This window comes from Salvelinus fontinalis, chromosome 28 (genome assembly GCF_029448725.1).
Source record: "Salvelinus fontinalis isolate EN_2023a chromosome 28, ASM2944872v1, whole genome shotgun sequence".
Lineage (NCBI taxonomy): Eukaryota > Metazoa > Chordata > Actinopteri > Salmoniformes > Salmonidae > Salvelinus > Salvelinus fontinalis.
This window is the reverse complement of record NC_074692.1, coordinates 2046161-2073432: the sequence shown is the minus strand read 5'-3', so window position 1 is coordinate 2073432 and position 27272 is coordinate 2046161. Positions and strand designations below refer to the sequence as shown.

The 27272-nt window shown below is 42.1% G+C and overlaps 1 protein-coding gene across 3 annotated transcripts in view; it reads left to right on the top strand.

Moving 5' to 3' along the window:
- LOC129825944 (SH2B adapter protein 3-like) overlaps positions 1-27272 on the top strand; it is a 63878-nt gene that overhangs the window by 26757 nt on the left and 9849 nt on the right. The window lies entirely within an intron of this gene.

Below are 27272 nucleotides of genomic sequence, written 5' to 3'. Positions count from 1 at the left end.
TCCCCTTAGGGGCTTTCCACAGGCAACTCTGCAAGGTCACGTGCACTAGCACTGTGGTTACAGTCCATCACAGAGCGATGAGCATTGTTGCCCACAACACACACACATCAGCGAACTAGTGTTGCACGGTATACCAAAACGTCTGTACTTTTTCGATACTAGAACATAAATGGTCTGGTACTAGAATTTGTGTTAATTTCGTTACTTCTGTCAAATGTGTCTCACGGATCCAGACAGTCTATATAAGTGCAGCCGACCCCTTGTTCCTTGTTATATCGCGCACTGTGCCTGCTCCACTTACTCATGCTAGCCTGTTGCGCCTTTGTTTAGACGGCTCGTTGCGGAAGCTTCCGTAGGCTGGTGTCCTTGAGCAACAAAATCAAAACTATTCGGTTTCACCAAAATATAGTTTCCAGTCAACAGAGGCATATCCCATATCTCTAGGAACGATTTGACAAGTTGAATGTGTCCTTCGCTATCAAACAAGCATTTTAAAACACATTTCTATCCAGGCTCTCCCGTTTTCGGTCTGTAGAAATGGGAGATTACCTTGTACCTTACTCTCGCATGACTGGGTGGTCTAGAATGGACTACAATGGCAACCCACAGGCATAAAACTGGAGACCCTGGATGAAAATGTGTTTTAAATGCTTATTTAACTTTTTAGGGATATGGGGCAGCATTTTCACTTTTGGATGAATTGGTGCCCATAGTGAACTGCCTCCTGCTCTGTCCCAGATGCTAATATATGCATATTATTATTACTATTGGGTAGAAAATACTCTGAAGTTTCTAAAACTGTTTGAATTATGTCTGTGAGTATAACAGAACTCATATGGCAGGCAAAAACCTGAGAAAATATCCAAACAGGAAGTGGGAATTATGAGGCTGGTTGATGTTAAACTCATTGTCTATTCACATCCCAGTAAGAAATGGATCTGTTCGCACTTCCTACGCCTTCCACAGTCAGTAGAACGTGGAATGAAGCCTCTAGTGTGATGTGGGGCCGGATGGCAGCTATTTGAGTCAGTGGTCTGGCAGAATGCTAGTTCCTGGTTATGCGCATTACTCTGTAGACAAAAACGTATGTTCCGGTTGGAACGTTATTGGATATATATGATAACAACATCCTGAAGATTGATTCTCTACTTAATTTGACCAGTTTATTCGACCTGGAATATAACTTTTTAAAGTTTTCGCCCGAATTTGCCTGGACCGCCACCAGCGTTTGGACATGTGAACTAAACGTGCTAGCAAAAGTAGCTAATTGGACACTAGTAATGGACATTATCGAACAAAACAATGATTTATTGTGGAACTAGGATTCCTGGCACTGCATTCTGATGAAAGATCATCAAAGGTAAGGGAATATTTATGATGTAATTTCGTATTTCTGTTGACTCCAACATGGCGGAGAAATGTTGTATTTCTGAGCGCCGTCTCAGATTATTGCATGGTATGCTTTTTCCTAAGTAAAAAAAAAAGAATCTGACACAGCGGTTGCATTAAGAACAAGTGTATCTTTAATTATATGTAAAACATGTATCTTTCATCAAAGTTTATGATGAGTATTTCTGTTATTTGACGTGGCTCTCTGTAATTACTCCGGATATTTTGGAGGCATTTCTGAACCTGGCGCCAATGTAACCCGAGATTTGTGAATATAAATATGCACATTATCGAACAAAACATAAATGTATTGTGTAACATGATGTCCTATGAGTGTCATCTGATGAAGATTATCAAAGGTTAGTGATTCATTTTATCTCTATTTCTGCTCTATTTCTGCTTTTACCTTTGGCTGGGAAAAAATGGCTGTGTTTTTTGGATTTGGTGGTGATCTAACATAAATATATGTTGTGTTTTCGCTGTAAGACATTTTAAAAATCGGACACGATGGGTAGATAAACAAGATGTTTATCTTTCATTTGGTGTAATTGACTTGTTAATGTGTGAAAGTTAAATATTAAAAAAAAATAATAATTCAATTTCCCTCGCTGCCTTTTTAGCGGAATGTTGGGGGGGGGGTCTGCTAGCGGAACGTGTGTCCTAGAAAGGCTAACATGATGCAGCCCGACTCCCAGTGCAGGCTAGCTTGCTTCACGAGCCATTGTTTACAGATGGCTCGTTGCGGAAGCTTCTGTAGACTGGCATCCTTGATCAATGAAATCTAAACTATTCGGTTTTACCAAAATAAAGTTTCCAGTCAACAGAGAGATATTCAGTATCTTTAGGAACAATACTTACGATTCTACATGTTGAATGTGTCCTTCACTCTTAGCTCCCATGTTCTATGTGTTGAGTCACGATAATCTCTTGTCCACTCTGGACATATCTCTAACGATCATCAGTTCTCTAATGGCCTGGTACTCATGGCTCTATTATCCCTCTAACCTCTCTGTCATAAATCCAAATGCAGTTGAAAATCACATCAAAACGGTTAAAACTCACATCACTGTGATTGATCAATTTGAAGAAAGAAGATCAACATTGTCATTTTGGATGTTGTTTCAAAGCCTAACACAACGAAATGGACAGCGCTTTCTAAGGTGATTCATTCAAAACACCCATATGCATATTAAAGCTTATGCATACGCTAAAGTGCATTCGGGAAAGTTTTCAGACCCCTTTACTTTATTTTGTTACGTTACAGCCTAATTTTAAAATGGATTAAGTAGTTTTTCCCCTCATCAATCTACACACAATATCCCATAATAACAAAGCAAAAACAGTTTTTAATTTAGCAAATTTCTTAAAAGTAAAAAACTGAAATCATATTTGCATATGTATTCAGACTCTTTACTCAGTACTTAGTCTGAATGCACTGTATATGCATAGGCCTATATGAGTCCAAGCCCCCAAAAACGTAATTAAAATGATTGTCCCGTTATACAAAACATAGCCTACCGCATATTACACACGGCAGAAAGACATTTAAAAAAAAATATATATATATTTTTTGGTACAGTTAGCCTACAATTATAGTGAATTTGTATTTTCTTTTTGAATAGCATAGTAACATAGTTAATAGGCTGACATATTAGCTTTAGCTACAGAATATCTTACCACCATGCATTTCCATCTTCTCCCCTCTCCTTTTTCCAGTGTGCAAAGAGAAGGGCTTTCAACAGTTGAAATATGTTTAGTTGTGAAAACATGTTACTTTTAATGTTCCCGAACAGATTTGACTTGCTCAAACACTTATGGCTGCAGGAACAGGGTTGGAGAGCCCATGGCATACAGAGGTTGGGAGGAATGTCACGTAGCGAAATAACCGGAGTAGCCTACCCAACATGAGTGAAAAATTAACATACGGTAAAGTGGTCTCCATTTGCTTTTCGAGTGCATATTAAATCAAAACACACGGATCCTCTACCAAATCACCCCCCCCCCCCCCCAACCCCCTCCCATGCTCTAACAGAGCACCAACCCAAAACCAGACTTAAAGTATGCATGATATACAATGAGCAATATTATCAAATAGTAAAAAAATATATATATTATTCAAAAAGTTAAAAAATATATATAAAAATTTGAATTTGGGTTTGTTTATGGAGTTTTGAAATTAGCCGGATCCATGTCTTCTACAAAGGATAGGATGGAGTAGTGTATTTTCTCTAGCTTGAGATATTGCAAAACTTCCTTTTCCAATGGTTAAAAGTAGAAAGAAACCAGCCTTCCACTTAAATAGTATAAGACGTCTAGCTAGAAGAGTAGTAAATGCCAGCATGTTGCCCATAACTGTTTAACCTCTCTTGGGTAGGGGTCAGTATTTTCACGTCCGGATGAAAAGCATCCACAAAGTAAACTGCCTGTTACTCAGGCCCAGAAGCTAGGATTTGCATATAATTGGTAGATATGGATAGAAAACACTCTAAAGTTTCTAAAACTGTTTAAATGATGTCTGTGAGTATAACAGAATTGATATGGCAGGCGAAACCCCGAGGGCAAACCATCCCTTCCACTGTTTCCAATGGCTTTCATGTTTATTATGAGGCGAAGTCCTCCCAGATTGCAGTTCCTAGGGCTTCCACTAGATGTCAACAGTCTTTAGAAAGAGTGTCAGGCTGGTTTTTGGAAAAATGAGCTAGAAGTTGTAGTTTTTCTAAGTGGCTCCCATTTTGGCTTTAGTGTTTCCATGCGCGTGGGTGAAAGCACGTTCTTTGTTATTTATCTTCGGTAATTAACATACTATTTTCCGTCTTAAATTGTATTGTTTATTTACGTGTTAGGGTACCTGAGATTTGATTTATAAAAGTTGTTTGGATAAGTTTATTGGTAACGTTTGGGATTAATTTTGTATTAATTTTGGAGGGAAACCGGTGGATTATTGAATGAAGCGCGCCAGCTACACTGAGTTTTCTTTTTATGGATATAAAGAAGGACTTTATCGAACAAAATAACCATTTGTGATGTAACTGGGACCTTTTGGAGTGCCAACAGAAGAAGATCTTCAAAGGTAAGGCAATGATTAAATCGCTAATTCTGACTTTCGTGTCGCTCCTGCCTGGTTGAAAAATGTTTTTCATGTTTTTGTATGCTGGGCACTGTCCTCAAATCGCGTGGTGTGCTTTCGCCGTAAAGCCTTTTTGAAATCTGACACAGCGGCTGGATTAACAGGAAGTTAAGCTTTATTTTGATGTATAATACTTGTATTTTCATGAATGTTAAATATTTATATTTCTGTAATTTTAAATTCGCGCTCTGCAATTTCACAGCATGTTGGCCATAATAAGTTAAAGGGGCCTCCTGTGGTGCCACACTGAATAATGCAATAAAAGCAGAACGTTCTATAGGTCTCTCCAGTATCTTAGAAAAGGTCTCAAATTGATATCCAGAAGTCTGTCAATTTTGGGCATGTTCAAAACATGCAATAAAGTAGAAGGAGCCTGCTGTCATGTACTCCCGCGTTTCCCTTCCAGCATTCGAAGCCGGTCCTAACAACCATAATTACGCGTACATGGCATCAAACATTACGCGCACCTGCGGTTCATCATGAAGCACACCTGGACATTACCTCACTCATTACCTCTCCTTTATATGGCACTCCATTAGGTTAATTCCCCAGGCAGTATTGCTTCTGTGTTTCATGTCAAGATGCTACTCCAATGTTGTATCATTCCATATTCGTTGTTTTATTAAACTTACCACCTGTACCTGCTTCTCGACTCTCAGCGTCTATGTTACAGAATGCTGCCTCTACAAATGGAAGCAGCAGGAAATCAGAACATCTCCCAGATGGTTGACAAACAGGGATACTTACTTCGTCAACGTCACGACCAGCTGGCGCAACTGTGGAAGGCTATGGAAGAGGTTCTTTGCAGTGTTAAACGTCTCGAACATACCCGAAAGGCTTTGACTTTCTCCACCACCAGTCGATCCAGCACACCAGCCCATTCAACAACCCGCTCAGGTCAGCGACACCCATATGTCCCTTCAAGATGAATATGACGGCACCCTATGCCGTGGCTTCCTACTACAGTGCTGCCTCGCACAAGATGGAAGCCCCAACCGCCGAGAGGTCCAAGGTTGCCATGGTTGTTTCTCTGCTGATTGGGCGGCCGTTGGAATGGGCCATGGCCGTCTGGGAGACAGGAGAGGAGGAGCTGGATTCATATGAGGTGTTCATGGCTATCTTTGATAATCAAACGGAGGGCAGAGCCGGCGCTTCGTACGCTATTCAGAGGACTGCACAAGGAGGTCCAGTCAGACTGGCCTGTCGAAACGACAACCTCTCCTTTGAGGCACTCATCGCAATGGCCATCCGTCTGGATAACCTACTTCGCGAGCGTCGGTACTCTCATCGCTTCTCTCCCTCCCTCAGTGAACACTTTGGATCAGAGCCTGAACCCATAGAGGTAGGCGCTTCCCCGCGGCGGCGCAACGCAGATTGTGGTCAAGGAGGGCTCCAGCAATGTCCGGTACGTCCCAACTCGGGATCCACGAGAGCAGAGGGCCGGTCACGTAGTCTTCCACCTCCTAGGGCAGGTGTGAGTATCCCCTCTTCATCACTTTCTGCCAAACCCTTTTTGGTGTCGTTCACACTAGTTGACTGTCCCTCATGTACTGTTTCTACAGCATTAGTGGGTTCCAGTGCCGCAGGGGCCTTTTTTGACCAAATCCAGCCTCTCTTACCATCACCTCATACCCGCTCTCATCTCCTTTCCCGGTTCAAGCCGTCGATAATCGGCCACTAGGTTCCGGGACCATCACACATCACCAAACTACTCGCCCTCACTGTGGAGTCCATCCATCTGGAGAACATTCCCTTCATCACCAGTGCACTAACTCACAAGATCATCCACGGCCTCTCTTGGCTTCAACGCCATAATCCCACCATCGAGGATGAAAATCACAGACTGGGCACCAGAATGCCGGAGGACCTGCTTGCTCATCCCCTGTGGTTCCATGCCAGTTTGAGTCCTGCGGTTGCCCTTCAGTCCAACATCCCAGAGGTATACCAGGACCTGCGGGAGGTATTTTCCAAAACCCGCGCCACCTGTCTCCTTCCTCATCGCCCCTGGGACTGTGCCATCGGCCTGCTTGCAGGCTCTGCGCCCCCTGCGCAGATGCATCTACCCTCTGTCGGTGGCTAAAACCAAGGCCATGGAGTATGTTGGAGTGCATCCATGATGATTCATCTGCATGTCCACTTCTGCGTCTGCAGGCTTCTTATTCGTGACTGAGAAGGATGGAGTGTTACACCTATGTATTGACTACAGAGGACTCAATGATATCACCACCAAGTACCACCAAGTCCCGGTACCCTCTCCTGTTAGTGACGGCAGCCATCGAACAGCTCATCGGGGCCCGTCATCCGCATCTGGGAGGGGGATGAATGGAAGACAGCTTTTAGCATGATGTCTGGTCACTGAGTACTTGGTGATGCCATTTGACTTATCCAATGCTCCGTCAGTGTTCCAGGCATTCGTCAACAAGGTGTTCCCGGGACATTCTCGGACATTCCCGGGACATTCTCGGTGGTTGTGCATATTGACGACATACTGGTCTCCTCGGCTACCTTGTAGGATCACATCGCTCACGTCCGAGTAGTCCTGGAACGCCTCCTGGATAACCAACTGTTTGTCAAGACAGAGAAGTGCCAATTTCATCTGGAGGCTGTCTCCTTCCTAGGCTACCAAATCAGCCTGCAAGGGGTGAAGATGAAATTCAATAAGGTAGATGCAGTCAGGTCATGGCCAGTTCCAAACACCATAAAGCGGTTACAATAGTTTTGGGGGGTTTGACAACTTCTACTGCTGTTTCATTTGGAACTTTATCTCCATCGCCACTCCTCTCACTTCTCTCCTCAAGGGTGGTCCCTGTAGGTTGGTGTGGAGTCCATCAGCTGACGAGGCCTTCCGCCTACTGAAGGGACATTTCACCTCCGCCCCATTGCTGAAACGCACAGATCACACGATACCCTTTGTGGTGAAGGTGGATGATTCAGAGGTTGGAGTGGGGGCAGTTCTGTCTGAACGACAAGGTTTGTTTCCGTGTGCGGATTACTCTAAGAATCTGTCCCCTGCCGAGAGGAATTACGATGTTGGTGATCGAGAGCTCTTGGTGGTGAAGTTGACATTAGAGAAGTGGAGACACTGGCTTGAGGACGTCAAGGACCCATCCGTCATCCTCACTGACCACCGGAACCTGGAGTACATACGGACAGCGAGGATGCTGAAACCGCGCCAAGCAAGGTGGGCCCTTTTCGTTACGAGATTTGACTTCACGCTGACCTATCCCCCAGGTTCAAAGAACACCAAAGCCGATGCCTTGTCCTGTCTCTACGACTCGGGAGAGGGTCCTGTCCTGAATGCACCCATAATCCCTTCCTCTCGAGTCGTAGCCCCTGTGGTCTGGGATGTAGATGTGCACATTCACCAGGCTCTGGAGAGCGATCCCGCACCCACTACCTGTCCTCACGAGTGCATCTACGTTCCCACGGGGATAAGGGATCGGCTGCTGACCTGGGTGCACACAGTTGTTGTCGCTGGACATCCAGGTATTTCTATTTCCGAGAAGTACTGGTGGCGGGACGTTATTCATGACGTCAACTCCTGTTTCGTATGTGCTCCAACCAAATCCCCCCCCGGTGCGCTCCAGCAGGAAAACTCCTTCCCATGCATCAGCATCATTGGTCTCATCTATCCATTGACTTTGTCACTGATCTCCCCTCCTTTGACGGTTTCACCACCAATTTGGGTTGTTGTGGATAGATTTTCTAAATCGTAGCGTTTCATCCCTCTCTCTGGTCTCCCTACTGCTCTTCAGCTTGCTGAGATATTGTTCCAGCAGGTCTTCCAGCATTATGGCCTTCCAGTGGACATCGTCTCTGACTGTGGCCCCCGATTCACATCACGGTATGGAGAGCCTTTATGGGGAAGCTCAGGGTCATGGTCCGCCTCACTTCCGTGTATAGGCCTCAGTCTAACGGGCAGGTGGAGAGGATGAACCAGGAGCTGGGGAGGTTCCTGAGGAGTCACTGCCAGGACCGGCAGGGAGAGTGGGCCCAATTCCTTCCATGGACGGAGTACGCCCAGAATTTGTTACTTCACACCTCTACCGGGCTGACTCCCTTTCAGTGTGTTCTGGGTTTCCCGCCGGCTCTGGCTCCGTGGACCCTTGGCCAGATCGAAGCTCCTGCGGTGAAAGAGTGGTTCAGGCGCGCAGAAGTGTGGAGCGACGCTCACGTGAGACTCCAGCGTGCCGTCCACTGTCCGAAGGAGCAGGCAGACCGCCACCTCAACGAGACTCCCGTGTTCCATCCTGGGGATCGTGTATGGCTCTCTACCAGGAATCTACCACTTCGCCTGCCCTGCAAGAAGCTGAGCCCCCAGTTTTTGGGGCTGTTCAATGTTCTCCGGAGGATCAATGAGGTGACGTATAGGGTTAGAGCTTCCCAGTGAGTATGGTATCTCACCTTCTTTTCATGTCTCCCTTCTCAGGCCGGTGGTTCCTGGTCCCCTGGCTGATGCTGTCCCCCACGACACCCCTGGATGTCGAGGGAGGTCCCGCCTATTCCGTCAGATCCCAACTGGACTCCTGACGTTGTGGGGGTTGGCTCCAGTACCTGGTGGAATGGGAGGGGTACGGACCAGAGGAGCGGTGTTGGGTTCCGGTGGAGGACATGCTGGATCCCAACATCATTCGTGATTTCCATCTTTGCTGCCCATCTGCTCCTTGTCCTCGGGGCCATCCCTCTGGTCAGCGTCGTCCTGCGGCTGGAACTGGGGGGTCGGTGGGGGGTTCGATGTCGCTGGTTTACTAACCACCGGTCCTGGCAACCATCATCACGCGCACCTGGCATCAATCATTACGTGCACCTGCCCTTCCATTGCCTCACTCATTAACTCCCCTTTATCTGGCACTCCCTTAGGTTCATTCCCCAGGCAGTGTTGCTTATATGTTTCATGTCAAGACGCTACTCCAATGTTGTATCGTTCTTTGTTTTATTAAACTTACCACCTGCTTCTCGACTCCCAGCGTCTACAATACACCTGCGTACATCGTTCACAAGTGTGATCTATTTCTGGTCTAATTTTGGATAATTTGCCTTTGACCATAGCAGCCGATTTAACTATTTTAAATTGAATTTCAGCATGTCTTAGACATGTAGATGAAGAATGTATTCTCTGAAGCATACTCTGCCAAGTTTAGTCATAAAGTTGTTCACCTAAATCCTCTTTCCGTTGTTTCTTAACCTCTCTAGGGTACGTGGTACAGTAGCGTCCCACCTCTTCAACAGCCAGTGAAACTGCAGGGCGCCAAATTCAAAACAACAGAAATCCCATAATTAAAATTCCTCAAACATACATGTATTTTACACCATTTTAAAGATACACTTGTTGTAAATCCAGCCACAGTGTCCGATTTCAAAAAGGCTTTTACGACGAAAGCAAACCAAACGATTATGTTAGGTGAATGCCTATTCACAGAATAACACAGCCATTTTTCCAGCCAAAGAGAGGATTCACAAAAAGCAGAAATATAGATAAAATTAATCACTAACCTTTGATGATCTTCATCAGATGACACTCATAGGACTTCATGTTACACAATACATGTATGTTTTGTTCGGTAAAGTTCATATTTATATCCAAAAATCAGAGTTTACATTGGCACCTTACGTTCAAAAGTTCCAAAACATCCTTTGATTTTGCAGAGAGCCACATCAATTTACAGAAATACTCATTATAAATGTTGATGAAAATACAAGTGTTATGTGTGGAATTTTAGATGCACTTCTCCTTAATGCAACCGCTGTGTCAGATTTCAAAAAAGCTTTACGGAAAAAGCAAACCATGCAATAATCTGAGGTCGGCGCTCAGAGCCCAATCAAGACAAAAATATATCTGCCATATTGTGCAGTCAACTGAAGTCAGAAATAACATTATAAACATTCACTTACCTTTGATGATCTTCATCAGAATGCACTCCCAGGAATCCCAGTTCGACAATAAATGTTTGTTTTGTTCGATAATGTCCATCATTTATGTCCAAATTCCTCCTTGTTGTTCTAGCGTTCAGTACACTTTCCAAACTCACGACTCGCGGAAAGTATGGACGAAAAGTTTAAGTTATATTACAGTCCATAAAAGCATGACAAACGAAGTATTGAATCAATCTTTAGGATGTTTTTAACATAATTCTTCAATAATGTTCCAACCGGAGAATTCCTTTGTCTTCAGAAGTGCGATGGAACAGAGCTCGCGCTCACAAGAACGCACATGGTCAGCGCATGTTCAGCTCATGGCAGACCTTACTCAATCCCCTCTCATTCGGCCCCACTTCACAGTAGAAGCATCATACAAGGTTTTAAAGACTTTTGACATCTAGTGGAAGCCGTATGACCAATATCCCACTGTATCTTCAATAGGAGCTGAGTTGAAAATTGACCAACCTCAGATTTCCCACTTCCTGGTTGGATTTCTTTCTCAGGTTTTTGCCTGCCATATGAGTTCTGTTATACTCACAGACATCATTCAAACAGTTTTAGAAACTTCAGAGTGTTTTCTATCCAAATCTACTACTAATATGCATATTCTATCTTTTATGGCTGAGTAGCAGGCCGTTTACTCTGGGCACGCTTTTCATCCGGATGTGAAAATACTGCCCCCTACCCCAAAGAAGTTAAGAGTTAAGGGAATCTAGATTGTGCGACTTTAATAATGTGTTGATCAAGCTTATGCCCCCTTTGATATAAGGGTTCACTTTAAAAATAGAATCTAGAAGGGAGGTAGGTGGGCGTGAATGGAAGTGACTAGAGTATGAAGAGGCCTACAATTACGTAGTTTTGTATCTAAAGAAATGGGATCTAGGAATATCAAACTTTTGTAGTAACTTATCAAAAGATGCAAAAGTCATATCAATGTACAAGTCGTTCAGTGAGGAGATCCCTTTTCCAGCCCAGATATGAAATGACCGGTCTAATAATGATGGAGAGAACGTATGGTTCTTTAATAATGGAGCAGAATTTATTTTAATTCCCAGAGACCAAACAATCGTGTGAACTGTTTCCAGATTTTTTTGAGAATGTTTCACTATAGGGTTTTTAGTGTATTTGGAAACAGGCTCAGCTAATGCAAGTTTTGAGCAGAGTAAGGCAGCGGGGCCACATGAGATCTCCAAGGTCATTAATTTCAGGCCTGTAACATCTGGGATTTCTGTCAGCCAATATAGAATGATTATTTTATTAGCTGCCCAGTAATAGTATTGAAAGTTCAGAGGTGCTAGACCACCCTGAGAGCGAGATCTCTGCAATACGCTCTTACGTATCCAAGAGTTTTTCTTGTTCCGGATAAAAGCAGATGTCAGTTTATCTATGAAGATAAAAAAAGATTTTGTCAGAAAGATGGGAATACATTGAAATAAGTATAAAAACGTAGGTAATAGATTCATTTTTAATTGTGTTAATTCTTCCGCCCAAAGAAAGAGAAAGTAAATCCCAGCGTTCAAGTTTCTGTTTCAGGCGGAGTGTTTTTAAAATGTATTTTTATTTTAACCTTTAACTAAGCAAGTCCGTTAAGAACAAATTCTTATATACAATGATGGCCTACCCTGGCCAAACCTGGACGACGGTGGGCCAATTGTGCGCCACCCTATGGGGCTCCCAATCATGGCCGGATGTCATACAGCCTGGTGTCAAGGGAAATTGGCTTTATAGATTTCTTTGAAATAGTGTGTGACTCAAATTCCTAAATATTTTAATTTCTTGTGTAGTGACTCTGAAGGGCACATGACTAAAATAAGTTTGCATGGCATAAGTATTAATAGGCATCAATTCACTTTTTTGTAGATTAACCTTATACCCAGATATTTTATCAAATGTCTTTAGTAGAACCTGGTTGTCTGGAAGACCAGTTAAAGGGTCAGACATATATAATAGCATGTTATCTGCATAGAGTGAGACTTTATGCTCTAAGCCCCCTCTTCAAATACTTTTGATAGTGGTGTTATTACGTATTGCTATGGCTAAAGGCTCGGGAATAGAGGACAACCCTGTCTTGTCCCACGTTGAAGTTTGAAATATTATTATTTGTGCGCACTGCAGCCATGGGAGGGGTAAAGAATTTTGATCCAGGACATAAAATTGGGACTGAATCCAAATTGTTTGAGAGTATATAATCGATAATCCCACTCCACCTTATCAAAGGTATTCGAAGGCATCAAGTGATAACATCTCTGGAGTGTCAGATGAAGAGGGATTATGAAGTATATTGTGAAGATGTCTGATGTTGAAAAAATAATGACGATTTTTTTTAAATGAAATCTGTAGAGATAATGGAGGGAAGTACTGACTCAAAACGGCAGGTAATCATCTTAGAAAGTATATTTACATCACAATGCAGTAAAGAAGTTGGCCTAAATGAACCACACTTAATAGTTTTTTTTTTCCTTTTTCAGAATAAGTGAAATACATGCTGCTCATTGTTGAGGGTAAAGAGTTTGAGGAGAATGATTCCTCATGTACGGAAAGCAAGAGGAGAGAGTTGATCTGAGATTTCTTTTTAAAAAATTCACTCGGAAATCTGTCAGTTCCAGGGGATTTACCACACTGCATAGATTTAATTACCAACACAATCTCTTCTACAGATAGCTGCTGAATTAGAAGAACAGTTATCTCAGGTTCAACTGTAGGAATATCCAAGTTCTCAAAGAAGGTGTCGAGTAAGGTGGCATTACCAGCTCATTCCGAAAGTGTATAGTTGTGAGTAAAAGTTATGAAAGCATGAATTGACCTCTAAATGATGAATACATTTTTTACCCAGCTCGTCAGTTATCTCAGGTATGGTTTGATTTGCAGCTGGTGTGTGAGCATTTTCCCTGATTTCTCTCCATGTTCATAAGTTTTGTATCGAGATTTATTCATTTGATTTTCAGCTTGTCGAGTTGAAAGAAGATCCAACTCTGTCAAACATTGTTTTAGTAAATCTGCAGGTGGAGAGTGTGAATATGCCATATCCAAATCCAATATTTTATTTGTAAGTTCTCCTAGGCGTTGAATATTGCACTTCCTTAATCGCACTGTACGAAATAATTTGTCCCCTTAGATAAGCCTTCATTGCTTCCCATACTGTTGTAGGAGACATTCCAGGGGTTTGATTAACCTTGAGAAATAGCTCAATTTGAGATGAAATAAAAGCAACCAAGGTTTCTTCTGATTGCAGGAGTGAGTTAAGTAGAAGTAGTTTCATAGTAAGGGGAGAATGATCCAAAATGACTATAGCTTGGTAATCACACTCAGTGATAAGTGGCAGAAATCTATTGTCTAGGAAAAAGTAGTCTATACATGAGAAGGTCTTATGAACTGGTGAGAAAAAATAATACTCCCTAGCTATGGGATTGCGGAAACGCCAAGCATCAGATATGCCGTATGTCTTAAGAAATGGCTAATTTGTGGATACTGTCTTTGATGAAGATGATACCTTAGGAGAGCTACGATCCAGATTGGGCGACAGTGCACAATTCATATCACCACCTAGTATTAGGTGGTGTGTGTCCATATTTGGTAATCGAGAAAATACATTTGTGACGAATTAACTGTTATCCTAATTTGGTGCATAAATGTTAGCTAAAATAATAGATGTATTATTACAGTCTTCCTACTACAATAATGAAACGGCCTGCTGAGTCTGCCTCTACACTTGACGTTGCGATTGGTATGTTTTTACTAATTAAAATGGCTGCTCCTCTAGTTTTAGAATGAAAATTGGAATGATATGATTGACCGATCCACCCTCATTTTAAAAGAGAGTGGTCGAAAGTGCAGAGATGTCTCCTGAATTAAGATGATATCTACTTTAAGGTGATATAGATGAGAAAGAATCATTTTACGTTTCACTAGGTGATTTTAAAGATTTAACATTCCAGCTAGCAAAAGTGTCCCTCTCATTTGTCCCTCGTGAGATTAGGCCTGGCCATGTAAAGTCAGGTGGGGAAAGGATAGATGCCAGATTACAAGAATAACTGATCCATAATTTTTTTTTTCTCTCAAAATGCAAAAAAAAAAAAAAAAAAAAAAGTTGAAGAAGAATTAAAAAAACAATACTCTGAAGCCTGATATGAAAAAGAAAACCCACCCTGGTCTCCTTATAGAACAAGGTAACCGCTAATCCCCACGCAAAGATATCCACACAAGATGTGCTTGTAGTGGGGAACACTAAACCTAAAGAGTAGAGAGCCCTGCTGAAATAGTGAAGGATTTTAAGCAAGTTGCGCATAATAAATAAATAAGAGTTATTTACAACCCAAACTAGGCTGTTTTAAAAGCAAGTATAAAACATTTTATAAATCGCATCTTACAGCAATACCACTAGCAGCAATGTCTTTAAATAAATGACTTAGTGCTTTTTTAAATGTTATTTTATTTACCCCCTTTTTCTCCCTAATTTTCGATCTTTTGTCATCGCTGGAACTCCCCAACTGGCTCGAGAGAGGTGAAAGTAGAGTCGTGCGTCCTCCAAAACATGACCCGCCTAACCGTGCTTAAGAGCCTCCAGTTTAACCCGGAAGCCATCCGCACCAATGTGTCGGAACACTGTTCAACTGGCGTCCGGTGTTAGCCCGCAAGTACCCGGCCCGCCACAAGGAGTCGCTAGAGCGATGAGTCATGTAAACCCACACCGGCCATACCCTCCCCTAACCTGGACGACGCTGGGCCAATTGTGCGCCGTCCTGTTGGACTTCCTAGCCACGAACGTTTGTGGCACAGCCCTGGAATGAACCCGGGTCTGTAGTAATGCCTCTAGCACTCCGATACAGAGCCTTAGACCGCTGCGCCACTCGGGAGACCCAATAGAACTGTGCTTTATCTACCCTGGATACGGGTACCATCGAGAAATAGAATTAGGGATGCACGATATATCAGTAAGCATATCGGAATCGGACGATATTAGCTAAAAATGCCAACATTAGCATCGGTCCGATGTCTGTCTAGTTTAAAGCCGATGTGCAAAACCGATGTAAAAGCTGCCGTGCATACCTACATAACGTAGGTAGATGTAGTAATGACACCACAAAAAATATAGTCCTCACGTGCAACACAGCATTCCTAACCTAGCCCACAATGTCTGCTGTGTGGATCGAGCAGACAACAAGTCAAGCAGTCATTTGAAAGAGTAAGAACATTTCAGCGAGACAACTCAAAGGCGAAATCCATTATCGGATGTACACAGTATTGTTGAAATGCACATCCATGAGCTACTGCTATTAGCTTCCATTTGGACCAGCGACGTCAGCCCCATGAGCATGCTGAGTCTGACAGCACAGTGGGTCGATGAGGATTTCGTACTGAGGAAAACCGTATTGCATGCTCAAGAATGTGCTGGTTCTCATACCGCTGCTGCCATTTCAATGGCATTTGAGAACATGTTTTTTGCCGTGGTATCGTTTTGGTATAGAGTATCGTGATGGTATCGAGTATTGCAATACTTAACCTCGTATCGAAATTAAAATTCCGGTATTGTGACGACACTACCGCAAACCACAGGTGTGCATCCACGAACACACATGCACACACCAAGGTTATTATAGTTTTGGGATTTTCCATTCGTTTTTATTTCTATAAGTTTTTAGATTTATATTTGAAATTCTGTCTAGTTTGTTCAGACTTGATTTACTAGTTTTTATTCTGTTTTTATTTTGTTTTAGTGTTAGGGACAGAAAGTAGCCTTATGCATGGGAGGCTAGGAGCAATTTATGTGATGTAGGCCTATAGCACGGGTACTATTATACAATTTGAGATGGTCCTGTAATAGAAATTTCCTATGTGACAAAAGTCCGGATGCATTGTCATGTATCGGCATAGTAACTAACGCCCACCTCGCAACCCATGAGACCCCAAACACCCTTCTTGTTGGCAGAGATAAAAATGTGCAGTTTCAAAGCACATTTCCTGTAATTCTAAAAATGTTCCATGTCTTATGTGTGTTCATATGATACCAGGAGTCGAATCCTGACCGAATTGTAAAAATAAAATAATAGCTGTCTCACTCAAAATAATCCCAAATAAGGCTTTGCCTTTTGCGACCGACCACTGCTGGTGTTGGGGTTTGCTGCTGCCATTGTTCACACCTATGGTTCACGCTCATGCTCTGCGCTTGCCCTTGGAATACGTCCCTGTTAGCTTCTGATAGCTAATAATAATATTGCACAAGATAGGCCTATTTGAAACATTGCCATCTACTGGCAGCATTTACATGGCAGATTCAGAAGCTAGAAAAGACCATTTGAAAAAATGCTTGATTAAACCCATTTGATTTTTGCCACATAGAAAATAAAAAAACAATTTTATGTTTTTTTATTTTGTATTGGATAGTTTTGCAGTCAGTTTCAGTAGCCAATAGTTTTTATTTCAGTTTACTAAATTGTTTTTCCAATCTTAGATTTTATTTTAAGTTTTCGTTTACTATAAAAACCTTGATATACACACACACACACACACAGTTATTTTCAAATCCGTCGGTTACAGACTCACTTTCAGCTGGCTTCATTTACCACTTCAGGTTACTTTTAATTTAAAAGTTTAAATCCACTAGTACGTCGAGTCCTCTCCCGCTAGAATGGACGAAATGCATCTTCTAGTGATCTATTAAAGCGAGCAATGACAGGGAAACACTGCAGAGAGGAAGGTTTCACTCTCGCCAAAATATGTCCAAAATAAGCCCAATGTGTTTCTGTGGGCTTATTTTAAACCTAAATTTGTCACCTTTGGGACAACAACTCCTATTGTTAGGGCGGCGACATGAGTATCTCGTCATTATACTGTGTAGCTACAGATCTCTGGTTGCAGTCAAATTTCTTTACACTGATGGAGAGAGCTAGGATGTTGGGGCTTGCCAGACCGTGACGCTAAAGTGAGTGACACTTCTCGTCAGTCAGCGTAGACTATCGCATCGGTGAGAAAGCCGTTAATTTGTCTCCTTAAATCGTATAGGCTACAGGTAGGCCTCGGCTTTTTGGTCATTATCTGCAGATAAATTATGAAAACACCTAATGAAGATGGTGAATCATCACTGTAGGAACAACTAAATGTATTGGAAATTATTTAATTTGCCCAAGATAGATATTTCGAGAATGCCCGTCTGTGTGCGGTGCGAGCGTCTATCACTTTGTGTAGCCATTAGCGATGATGCTAAGTCAAACAGTCTTCTGGTAGATGGAAAGGCTTTCACAAAAACCTTCTCGATTAAATGTTAACTACAAAGTAGCCTATGGTTACCTGGCAGAATATTATGATTATTTTCATCAATCCAGTGGGTACTTGTTTTGCAAACTCTACGATCAAGTGTGCTACAAAAACACTGCTAAAAAACAACCTCTGGCTAGGTGTGCACTTGAATTAAAGGGTAACTACACCCAAAAATCTACATTTCTCAGATTTTTCCCAGTGTTCTCCTGATGTGGTTTAAGCATTGTTGTGGACTTTAAAAAACAACCAAATGCAATGTTCTGTTATAAAATCAGGGAAAAACGCAAACCCCCCACAAAAAAGGAACATTTATTTTTCATAATGTGTGCTATTTCCTTCATATTTCTGTTTCAATAAAATACATAATTTGAAGAACAAACATCATTGTGACAATTCATATCTTGCAGTATAACTGTAAATAAGGCTAGAATCTCAAGAGAAGACAGGTTAAATGTTTAATTTTTAATGTTCTCTTACTTAGAAAATAGTCCTGATCATATAAACCTAGACCTGGACAATATTCAAAACTACTAGCAATACACTGAATTCATACATTTTCTGTGATATAAATTGTAAAATCTTTCTACACAATAACACAACTAAAAATATAGTTTTTACAACCGTTTGAAGCTGGTGTAGAAATTGTATTTCATCTTATTAAACGATATTTCACAGCAATTTAGATGGCACAATGATTCCCTACACTATAAAGAGCTTGTTTTCTCACATAAACTGAAATTGAACGAACAGTGTAGAATTTTAGCAACCAGGAAATGACAGAGCGTTTTCCACTAAATAACATAGCCACAAAGTCACAACAGGTTTCCCAGTTTGACAACAGATGCCAGTCCTGCGTGAGAAATCCATACGTGAATATCATAGCCAATCACAACACTGGCGGGTAAGTAATACAGTGACGCACTATCATTCCACTATTAGCGGCAGATATATTCTGGACATTTTCTGAAATTACAATGCACAAATTCTATGTGTAGAACCTTTAATGTGCTGTAATATCTATTATTACCATTTAATTCGACGATACTTGACACAAATTCGAATAGAAAAAATAGGGTCTATTCATTTCTGTTGACCTCTTTCACTTTGCTTCCCTGGCACACATCGACAGACGGTGTCTCTGAAATGTTTCCTAGAAACCTGTCATTTCTCAGTTTTACCTCGGCCCCGCTGTCCCCACATCCTTGCTGATGTCATATCTCGCTAGATCTGATTCGGAGAGCTTTATCACCTTTCTATTCGCTGCTGGTCCCTTTAGAGACTCCAGAGAGTCTAGGGGACTCTTTCTTTTCTGTGACACTTCCGAGGATGTAGAGTTGTTTGAAAACCTGCTTCACCATGAAGAATGCAAAACGTCCATGCCGAAGCTGATTTGCAAGCACATAGCCTAGTGTACCGGAGGCCATGGGTGGATGTGGTAAAGGACCTATTCTAAACGTGAACTACCAAATTCTCAATAACCTAATGAGTTTGTCAACCAAATTAAATCTAAATCAAATGTGGCATATAAAAATCAAATCCCCCTGTATTGTGTGTGTGTGTGTGTGTATTAATAGCAGAGGGGAACATTTGGAAAGTCTCTGGAGACAGTTCTGATGATGACGACAACCCCAGGGTCAGCGGAATGTTAGAGCAAAACAGGCTTGGAGTCCTGCCCCGGGTGGACAGTTACAGCGGTCTTAACCCTCTTAGGGGATAGCGGAATTCTGGGTGAGTGGGGTGTTGTCATGGAGACGGCCTGAGAATGGGACCCTGGGAGGCGCTAGGGGACCCCAAACTTCCTGTGTCTCCTCTCGGGTTCAGTATGACTGTGTGGGTGGGGGTGGGTCTGAACAACCAATATGTCTTTGTGTTTAAAGGGATAGTTCACCCAAATTACATTTTGGTTTCCTAATCTATTGCATTGCAATCATTTGATATAGTGATTTTCATTACAAACAAGAATCTTAGTCTATGGATAAGGTGTGATGACGGCAATACATGCTTTAGTTTAGTTTCCCTGCTGCCACTGTTTCTAAATGCTAACGTTTTAGCATTTGTAACACAACTCCCATACGAGTCATGAGACCAATATAAGCATTTTCTGCACATGTCCAAATCATCAAAGTATCTCAAATTGATTGTGAAGCCTACCAAAGTCACTTATAGATGATTTGAACACGAAAAATGCAAATATTGGTCCCATGACTTGAATGGGATTTGTGCTAAAAATGTTAGCGTTTGGAAACAGTGCCAGCCACCGCCAGGGAAACTAAACCAAGCATGGATTACTGTCATACCTTGTACGTTGGTTTCCTTACCCCGTAAGCAGTTTGTGTCCGTTTGTAATTTGGGTGAACTATCCCTTTAAGTGCAGAATGTTAAGGTCTACCTACAGCTGACACCAACACTTTTTTGTGTTGTCTTGTAAGTTGAAGCCTGTACATACAGTATGTGTAGCCCTAAGTTTGTTTGTGAATGTGTAGATGAACTAGGCCTATATGGGCCTAGGCTTATTATGTAGTCTAACTCACGCATGTTGAGGTTTGTGAATGTGATCGTGTGAGTATTTGCTTTGCCCACGCGTCTGTGGGTTAAATTGGCAATTTCCTCAAACCGCAATATCAAATGTTATGTTCGTGTGTGACTGAAGCTGAAAGGCCGACGTGCACTCACTTGTCTCTCAGCATCATATTGAGTGGCTTTCTGCAGTTCAAACAACAATAAAAGGCACCCCGCCACTGTTTTGGTACGCAGCTGATCTCTGATGTGAGATGTGGTTGGGACGGGCGCTGACTGAGTAGCATGAGACTCCCGTTCTGCATGTGTGCAGTTCGCTGTTGTCACCCAGTCATTTCTGCTTCGCATCAAATTTCTTGAATTTGTGTCGCATCTCTTACTGCCTACACCATGTTCTATTTGCTCATCACTTGTGGCTTCACAGGCTCAGAGCATACCTTATGAAGTACACAGAAATGTACAAAACAAGCTTGGAAACGGACAAAGAGTTTCGATGCGTGGTGTGTACAATCGAGGAGATGGTGTCTGGCATTTCGAAGTAGACAGCTACAGCAAGGGCAATTCCACAGTAACAGAGTGATGCTGTTCAGTGGAAATTGTTGAGAGTAATCCTTGTGCATAGACATTAGTTTTCAAGTGCTCACAGGCTTCTAATGTCATCACCCTCACAAAGCCTTCCTGTCACATACTCTTAATACATCAGTCACGTGTAGCCTGTCTGGTGTTCTTTCCTGTTTGTATTAAAGGTTGAAAAGCTCTGGAGTTTTTCTTTACGCTAGACCCTCTACCGAGTCATTCCACGCCATTTCAGCATGCCACGACACCCACCATCTCTGATTTGTTCTGAAATCGTTTCTGTATTTAGAAACAGATATTAGCCTTCCTGCAAAATTGTTTTATTGAAAATTAATTTAGATATCGGAGAAATTGAGCTTCACGATTGCACCCAAATTAGCCCTTTTAATTTATAGGATTAACATAATATTCAAGAAATATAGTATCCAACATCTGATTTGCATAAGACATGAGGAATCCAATAAAATAGTAAAAAGCCACCCACACATCCCACGCCAATCCTACCCCAACAACCACTACACAGTATTCAGTTCAGTACTCTGTCTGACAAGGCCTTGTTATGGATCTGCAGATTTGAGTATTGCTTCTTCATCCTTTGTCGTGTATTCCCTGTGAATCTGGTGATATTTCCCCCCCCCCCTGTTCAGAGAAATGAGCTGTTGAAGTTGCTTGCTTTATTTACCATGAACTACAGTGAACTTTCACACTAGATGCCGCTGTTCCTGCTACTGCCACATCCTTTTATACATTTTGCTGGTCTCTTGTGTTTCTTAAATTATGGATCGCAATATTTTCTTTGCAATTTTGGATTGAAAACCAATAGCTTTTGCTCATGATGAAAAGCAATTGTGTGGTGATCTTCACAAGTCAAGCCAGTACTCCATGAAAGCAATTCACTCTCTAGTGGGCCAAACAAACAAAGCATCACCAGATTTAGGGCTGTGGCTGTCCTGATTTTTTCCCCCCAGCAGGTTATTGTCATGCAAAAGTCCGCTGGTCTCACGGTAATTGACCGTTAATTAATAAACACCTTTAGCATATCTAGGCCTCCACACATATAAGCTGCTGATGTGGCATTTTTGAACATCTACACATCTACAACCAATTTAATGTACACCATCACAATAAATCCTTTATTTTAGTCGGGTCTAAAGAAACAACATGATATGAAGAAATTGTATTTCAGGTGAATAGAATATGAGTTGGCTTACTGTAGGCCTATGAAATCTGGCTATGCGCCAATCCATAGGCTGTATGCTTATAAATCCTGTGCAATTGTTTTATTTTATATGATTTTAAAGAGGAATATAATTGAATTTAACTGAAGAAAATAGAAAGGATATTTTTCACATTATGTAGCAAGTGCGCATATTGCGCTATGTTGAACGTAAAAGTGATAATTTGAAACCGGTCCTATATGCTAGATTTAGTTATTTGGCAATTTTAGTTGTGAACGATATCAACCTTAGAATGTCTTAGAAATCAACAAACTATATGGGCTACATGGTAGGCTATTGATGATTTGAGAAAGTAGCAAAAAGCTTGCCCTCTGTTCCTTGCCTCAGGCTATTCTCAATTTAAATTGGTCTTTACTAATATGTAACATTTGTTTAGATTCAGAATGGTCCATAATCAAATGGGCAGGGGAAAAATAAGGGGATGACAAGCAGATAAGAGGCAATCCGTAATTTCGATTAAGACGTTAATGAGCGATCTAGGACGGACTTAGTCAATAAAGGTATTTGTTTAGCACTTTTGAAATGTACAGCGACAGAATTCATGACATGGGCTGTTCTTACAGTGTTCTCCCTGTACACCAAGTCAGAACCGTAGGATAAATCAAGGGGGCATATAAGCAGACAATGAAGCTCTTACAATATTCTATGATTAAATTTCTCTACAACAGGCTATAGGCTACATGTGCACCACCAAGTCAATACAGTAGGAGAAATTAAGAGGGGTAAATAGACCAAATTATTAGGGTGAGGCACATGGGCTACTACCATCTTACTACACAACATACACTTATTACTTTATAAGCTACAGTATACATATCTCCCTGGCATATTACATAATTTATGCAGCAGCATACAATACATTTTTGGACTCGCCTTGTTGTGCTGCGCTCACTTGAACAGGAAGGTGGCGTGGCGGTCCTTAGTGGGCAAATTGTGTCATCAAAGGCTGGTACATCAGTCTGGCATTCTCTGGATTTATGCCGCTTTCAAAACAACTGGGAACTGAAAAAAACAAGTTCGAATCATGATGATGTCATTGATCTTCAGGTCGTAGCTCTAGAAAGAGGCCATATTTACAATTCCGAGTTGGATGACAGTTCAAAACGTATTTTCCCAGTCGGAGCCCGTTTATTCCTTACTTCCCAGTTTTCTTGAACTCACTGAAGTCAAGTTTTCGCAGTTCCAAGTTAACAGTTGTTTTGGGCACAGCACAAATCATGCTTCATTGACAGCATGGCCAATGTTGAATGTTTATCATTTTTAACTTGGGAAAGAGCCCCTTAATGCCAGATTTGGGACCACACAGCCACTGTCACTGATTCCTTCCAAACCAATCTTTGTTGAATTTGCAATTTCCAACTTGTTGTGTAATGTTTATGGCCGATGAGCACCAATACGTTTTATCTGTCATTTAAAAGGGATTTACCAGTAGATTGTCAACTTGATTCATGACGACGACTGCTAGCTAAGATTTTGAAAGTATGATGTTGACATGATCAGTCCAATCAAAGCTACTGTACATATAACGTGATTTGATGTCATTTTTCAGTGGCCAATGACTTTGAGCCTTCTTGGATGGGCACTTCTAATGTAACTCTATGGTAGCACCCAAGGGGCTAGAATTTTTTAGGTCTACCCTTAGGCTTGGCAGTGACGTAGTGTCCCCATGAGTTACAGAACACTGAGCCAATCACGCCGCACCGTATTTTCTGCTGGCTTGCCCCACCACCACAGAAATCACTGAAATAGGCTGAAACACCTTCATTTTGGAGCTTCCTTACTCAAGAAATCAAAAAAGAGACCGTGTTTGTATGCGGCTTTATTAACTGAATGATATTTTTTTATACATTGTTTGAAAACTGAAATGTGACACGTATTAATGCCAACATAACATGCCAAACAGGCAAAACATTTGGAACTCAAAACCGGTGTGCCCTGAATGACGGGTCGCCACTGGCCTTGCGTAATATGCGGTAGGCTATGTATTGTGTAACTGCACAATCATCATTTTCATTCAGGTTGTTTTTTTATTTTAGGTTTAATGCATAAGCTCTAATATGCTTATTTGTGTTTTGAATGAATCATCCCCTTAGAAAGCGCTGTCCATTTCGTTGTGTTAGGCTTTGAAACAACATCCACAACAACCATGTTATACACTGTTTCAACCTGCTGTTGAACTTATTTCTTCCGATTGATGATCACAGTGAGATGAGTTTTACAAGTATGATAGGCCTACTGTTTGGATAAGTGTTTGTGATTTTCGATATCATTTGCATTGATGTCAGAGTAGTTAGAGGGAGAATTGAGCCCTGAGTACCAGGACATGATGATAGTTAGCAAGTTGAGTGCTACCAAAGCATGTCCAGAGTGCATAAAAGGAGATTATGTGACTCAAAAGTCACGTGGAATTTTACTGCAGTCATGACTCATGACTGCCGGTGTGGTGATTATATGGTCACAGCAATAGCCCTAACCAGATTTACAGGGAATACATTACAAAGGATGAAGAAGCTGCAGCCCTGTACTTCTTGTCAGACATACAGTATACTGAACTGATAGTGGACATACAGTACCCTGGTTGTTGGGGTGGGATTGGCATGGGGTGCGGGCCTTTTGATTCATTTTATTGGATTCCAGAGGTCTTACTCATTGTTAGGAAGAATTATGTTTGAATCCTGTGGAATCAATTATCTTAATTTCTCTTATGTTTCTAACCACATAAAAGATTTCAGCACAATCTGAGATGGTGAGGGTCGGATATTCCTACCTTTTTTTGCCAGTCTGTTCCACTTGTTTGACAGTGTCAATAGCTATTGATCTTTCTTGCTCTTATCAATCAACGAACGCTATGTGTACATAAGTATTTGGACACCCCTTCAAATGAGTGCACCCATTGCTGACAGGTGTATAAAATCGAGCACACAGCTGTAAGTGCTGTTATTGTGAAGTGGAAATGTCTAGGAGCAACAACGGCTCAGCTACGAAGACAACAAGCTCAGAGAATGGGACCGCCGAGTGCTGAACGTGTGTAGCGCGTAAAAATCGCCTGTCCTCGCTTGCAACACTCACTACCGAGCTACCGAGTTCCAAACTGCCTCTGGAAGCAACGTCACCACAATAACTTTGTCGGGAGCTTCATGAAATGGGTTTCCATGGCCGAGCAACCGTACACAAGCCTTAAGATCACCATGCGCAATGCAAAGTGTCAGCTGGAGTGGTGAAGCTCGCCGCCATTAGACTCTGAAGCAGTGAAAACGCGTTCTCTGGAGTGATGAATCACACTTCACCATCTGGCAGTATGATGGACGAACCTGGGTTTGGCGGATGCCAGGAAAACGCTACCTGTCCCAATGCATAGTGCCAACTGTAAAGTTTAATGGGAGGAGGAATAATGGTCTGGAGCTGTTTTTCATGGATCGCGCTAGGCCCCTTAGTTCCAGTGAAGAGAAATCTTAACGCTACAGCATACAATGACATTCTAGACGATTCTGTGCTTCCGAATTTGTGGCAACGGTTTGGGGAAGGTCCTGTTTCAGCATGACAATGCCCCCGTGCACAAAGTTAGGTCCATACAGAAATCGTTTGTCAATTGGTGTGGAAGAACCTTACTGGCCTGCACAGAGCCCTGACCTTAACCCCATCGAACACCTTTGGCATGAATTGGAACGCTGACTGCGAGCCAGGTCTAATCGCCCAACATCGATGCCCGACCTCACTAATGCTCTTGTGGCTGAATGGAAGAGTCCCAACAGCAATGTTCCAACGTCTAGTGGAAAGCCTTCCCAGAAGAATGGAGGCTGTTATAGTAGCAAAGTGAGGACCAACTTTATATTAATGCCCATGATTTTAGAATGAGATGTTTGATAAGCAGGTGTCCACATACTTTTGTTCATGTAATGTATATAAACTGAGAGTTTGGGGTTAATGGTTACTTGGATTGTTGATACTTGACAAAGCTGTGGAGTGCGCACTGAACCTCAGGTACATTTGTTTGAGTGTCGGTACAAAGGCTCGACGTTGTGCTGTATCGTGGATATTTGTGTAGGCCAATTTATGATGGCTGGTGTGTGTGTTTGCCTATGTTTAGCGTGTGTGTGTGTGTTCAGCATTTGGTATATATTACCCCCATCCTCACTCAGACTCAGCATGGTGGATGGGACAGGTCACATGCCCATAGGACTGTTTAAAAAAAAATATATATATATATATTTTGAACTTTTTGGAGTGTGTGTTGATGGAGTTGGCAGAAAAAAAAGCTGTGTGTGTGTGTGGGCACGCACTCATTTGTCTGCTTCTTTTTTGTACACACTCAGTCAGTGAGATGGTTTCTCAGAGAGCCAGTTAGTCATTTCTCAGATCCCTTCAATGAGTCAAATACTTTTAATTTCTCCCTAAAGCTGTTTGGATGAACAATGACTCTGTGTTATTCATTTATACTAAGACTCGAGGGGGAAAGGAATCTCCTTTTGATGTGCCCAACCTGTCTGTGATTATTCCAAATGGCACACTATTCCATATGTAGTGCACTACTTTTGACCAGGGGCCCATAGGCCTCGTCCCAAAATGAATTCACTGTATAGTGGATAGGGTGCCATTTGGGATGCACCCATAGACATTCCTCCCGCTCACACACTGTGACATTTGCATAGGGTCACACTCATCTGACTCCGCCTTCTGGAATACACCTCTTGAGTGTTGCGCCAACTGTGCTTTGTTATGCTCTGCTGTTTGATCCCCATTTCTGGGATTTATTGTAAAGGAGCAGAGAGAGTGAGACGTTCTGGTGATTCATGTCATTGTCTTTTTAGGGATTATCTACAAAAATAATGGAGATCTAGGCTTAGTAATTGGCTGGTCAGTGAGGAGATGTACATTTTGGGTTATGCCGTTCTGACTACACCATATGCAAATCCAGTACATATTGTTTCCACCCACCCACCCACTCTCTACAAGGTACACCTGCCTTCACATAGCATAAGGATTCATCATAGCGAGGTGACTGGGGCTGATATCACATGGACTTCATCCATCCCGGCAGCCAGCACGTGGAACAGCTCACACATGACACACACAAAAGCCCAGCTATCATCAGCACACAATGAGCACCTTCTGCTCTCTTTCCCTCCACCCATTTGCGCTGGGGGAAAAAGCGACGAGATTCAATTTGGAAAATGGTGAACTCTCCTCCTCTCGTGTCCTTTCCTCCTTCTGAGCTAAGCTGGAGAGTGCGTGTTCCGTGAGCAGTAGCCTTC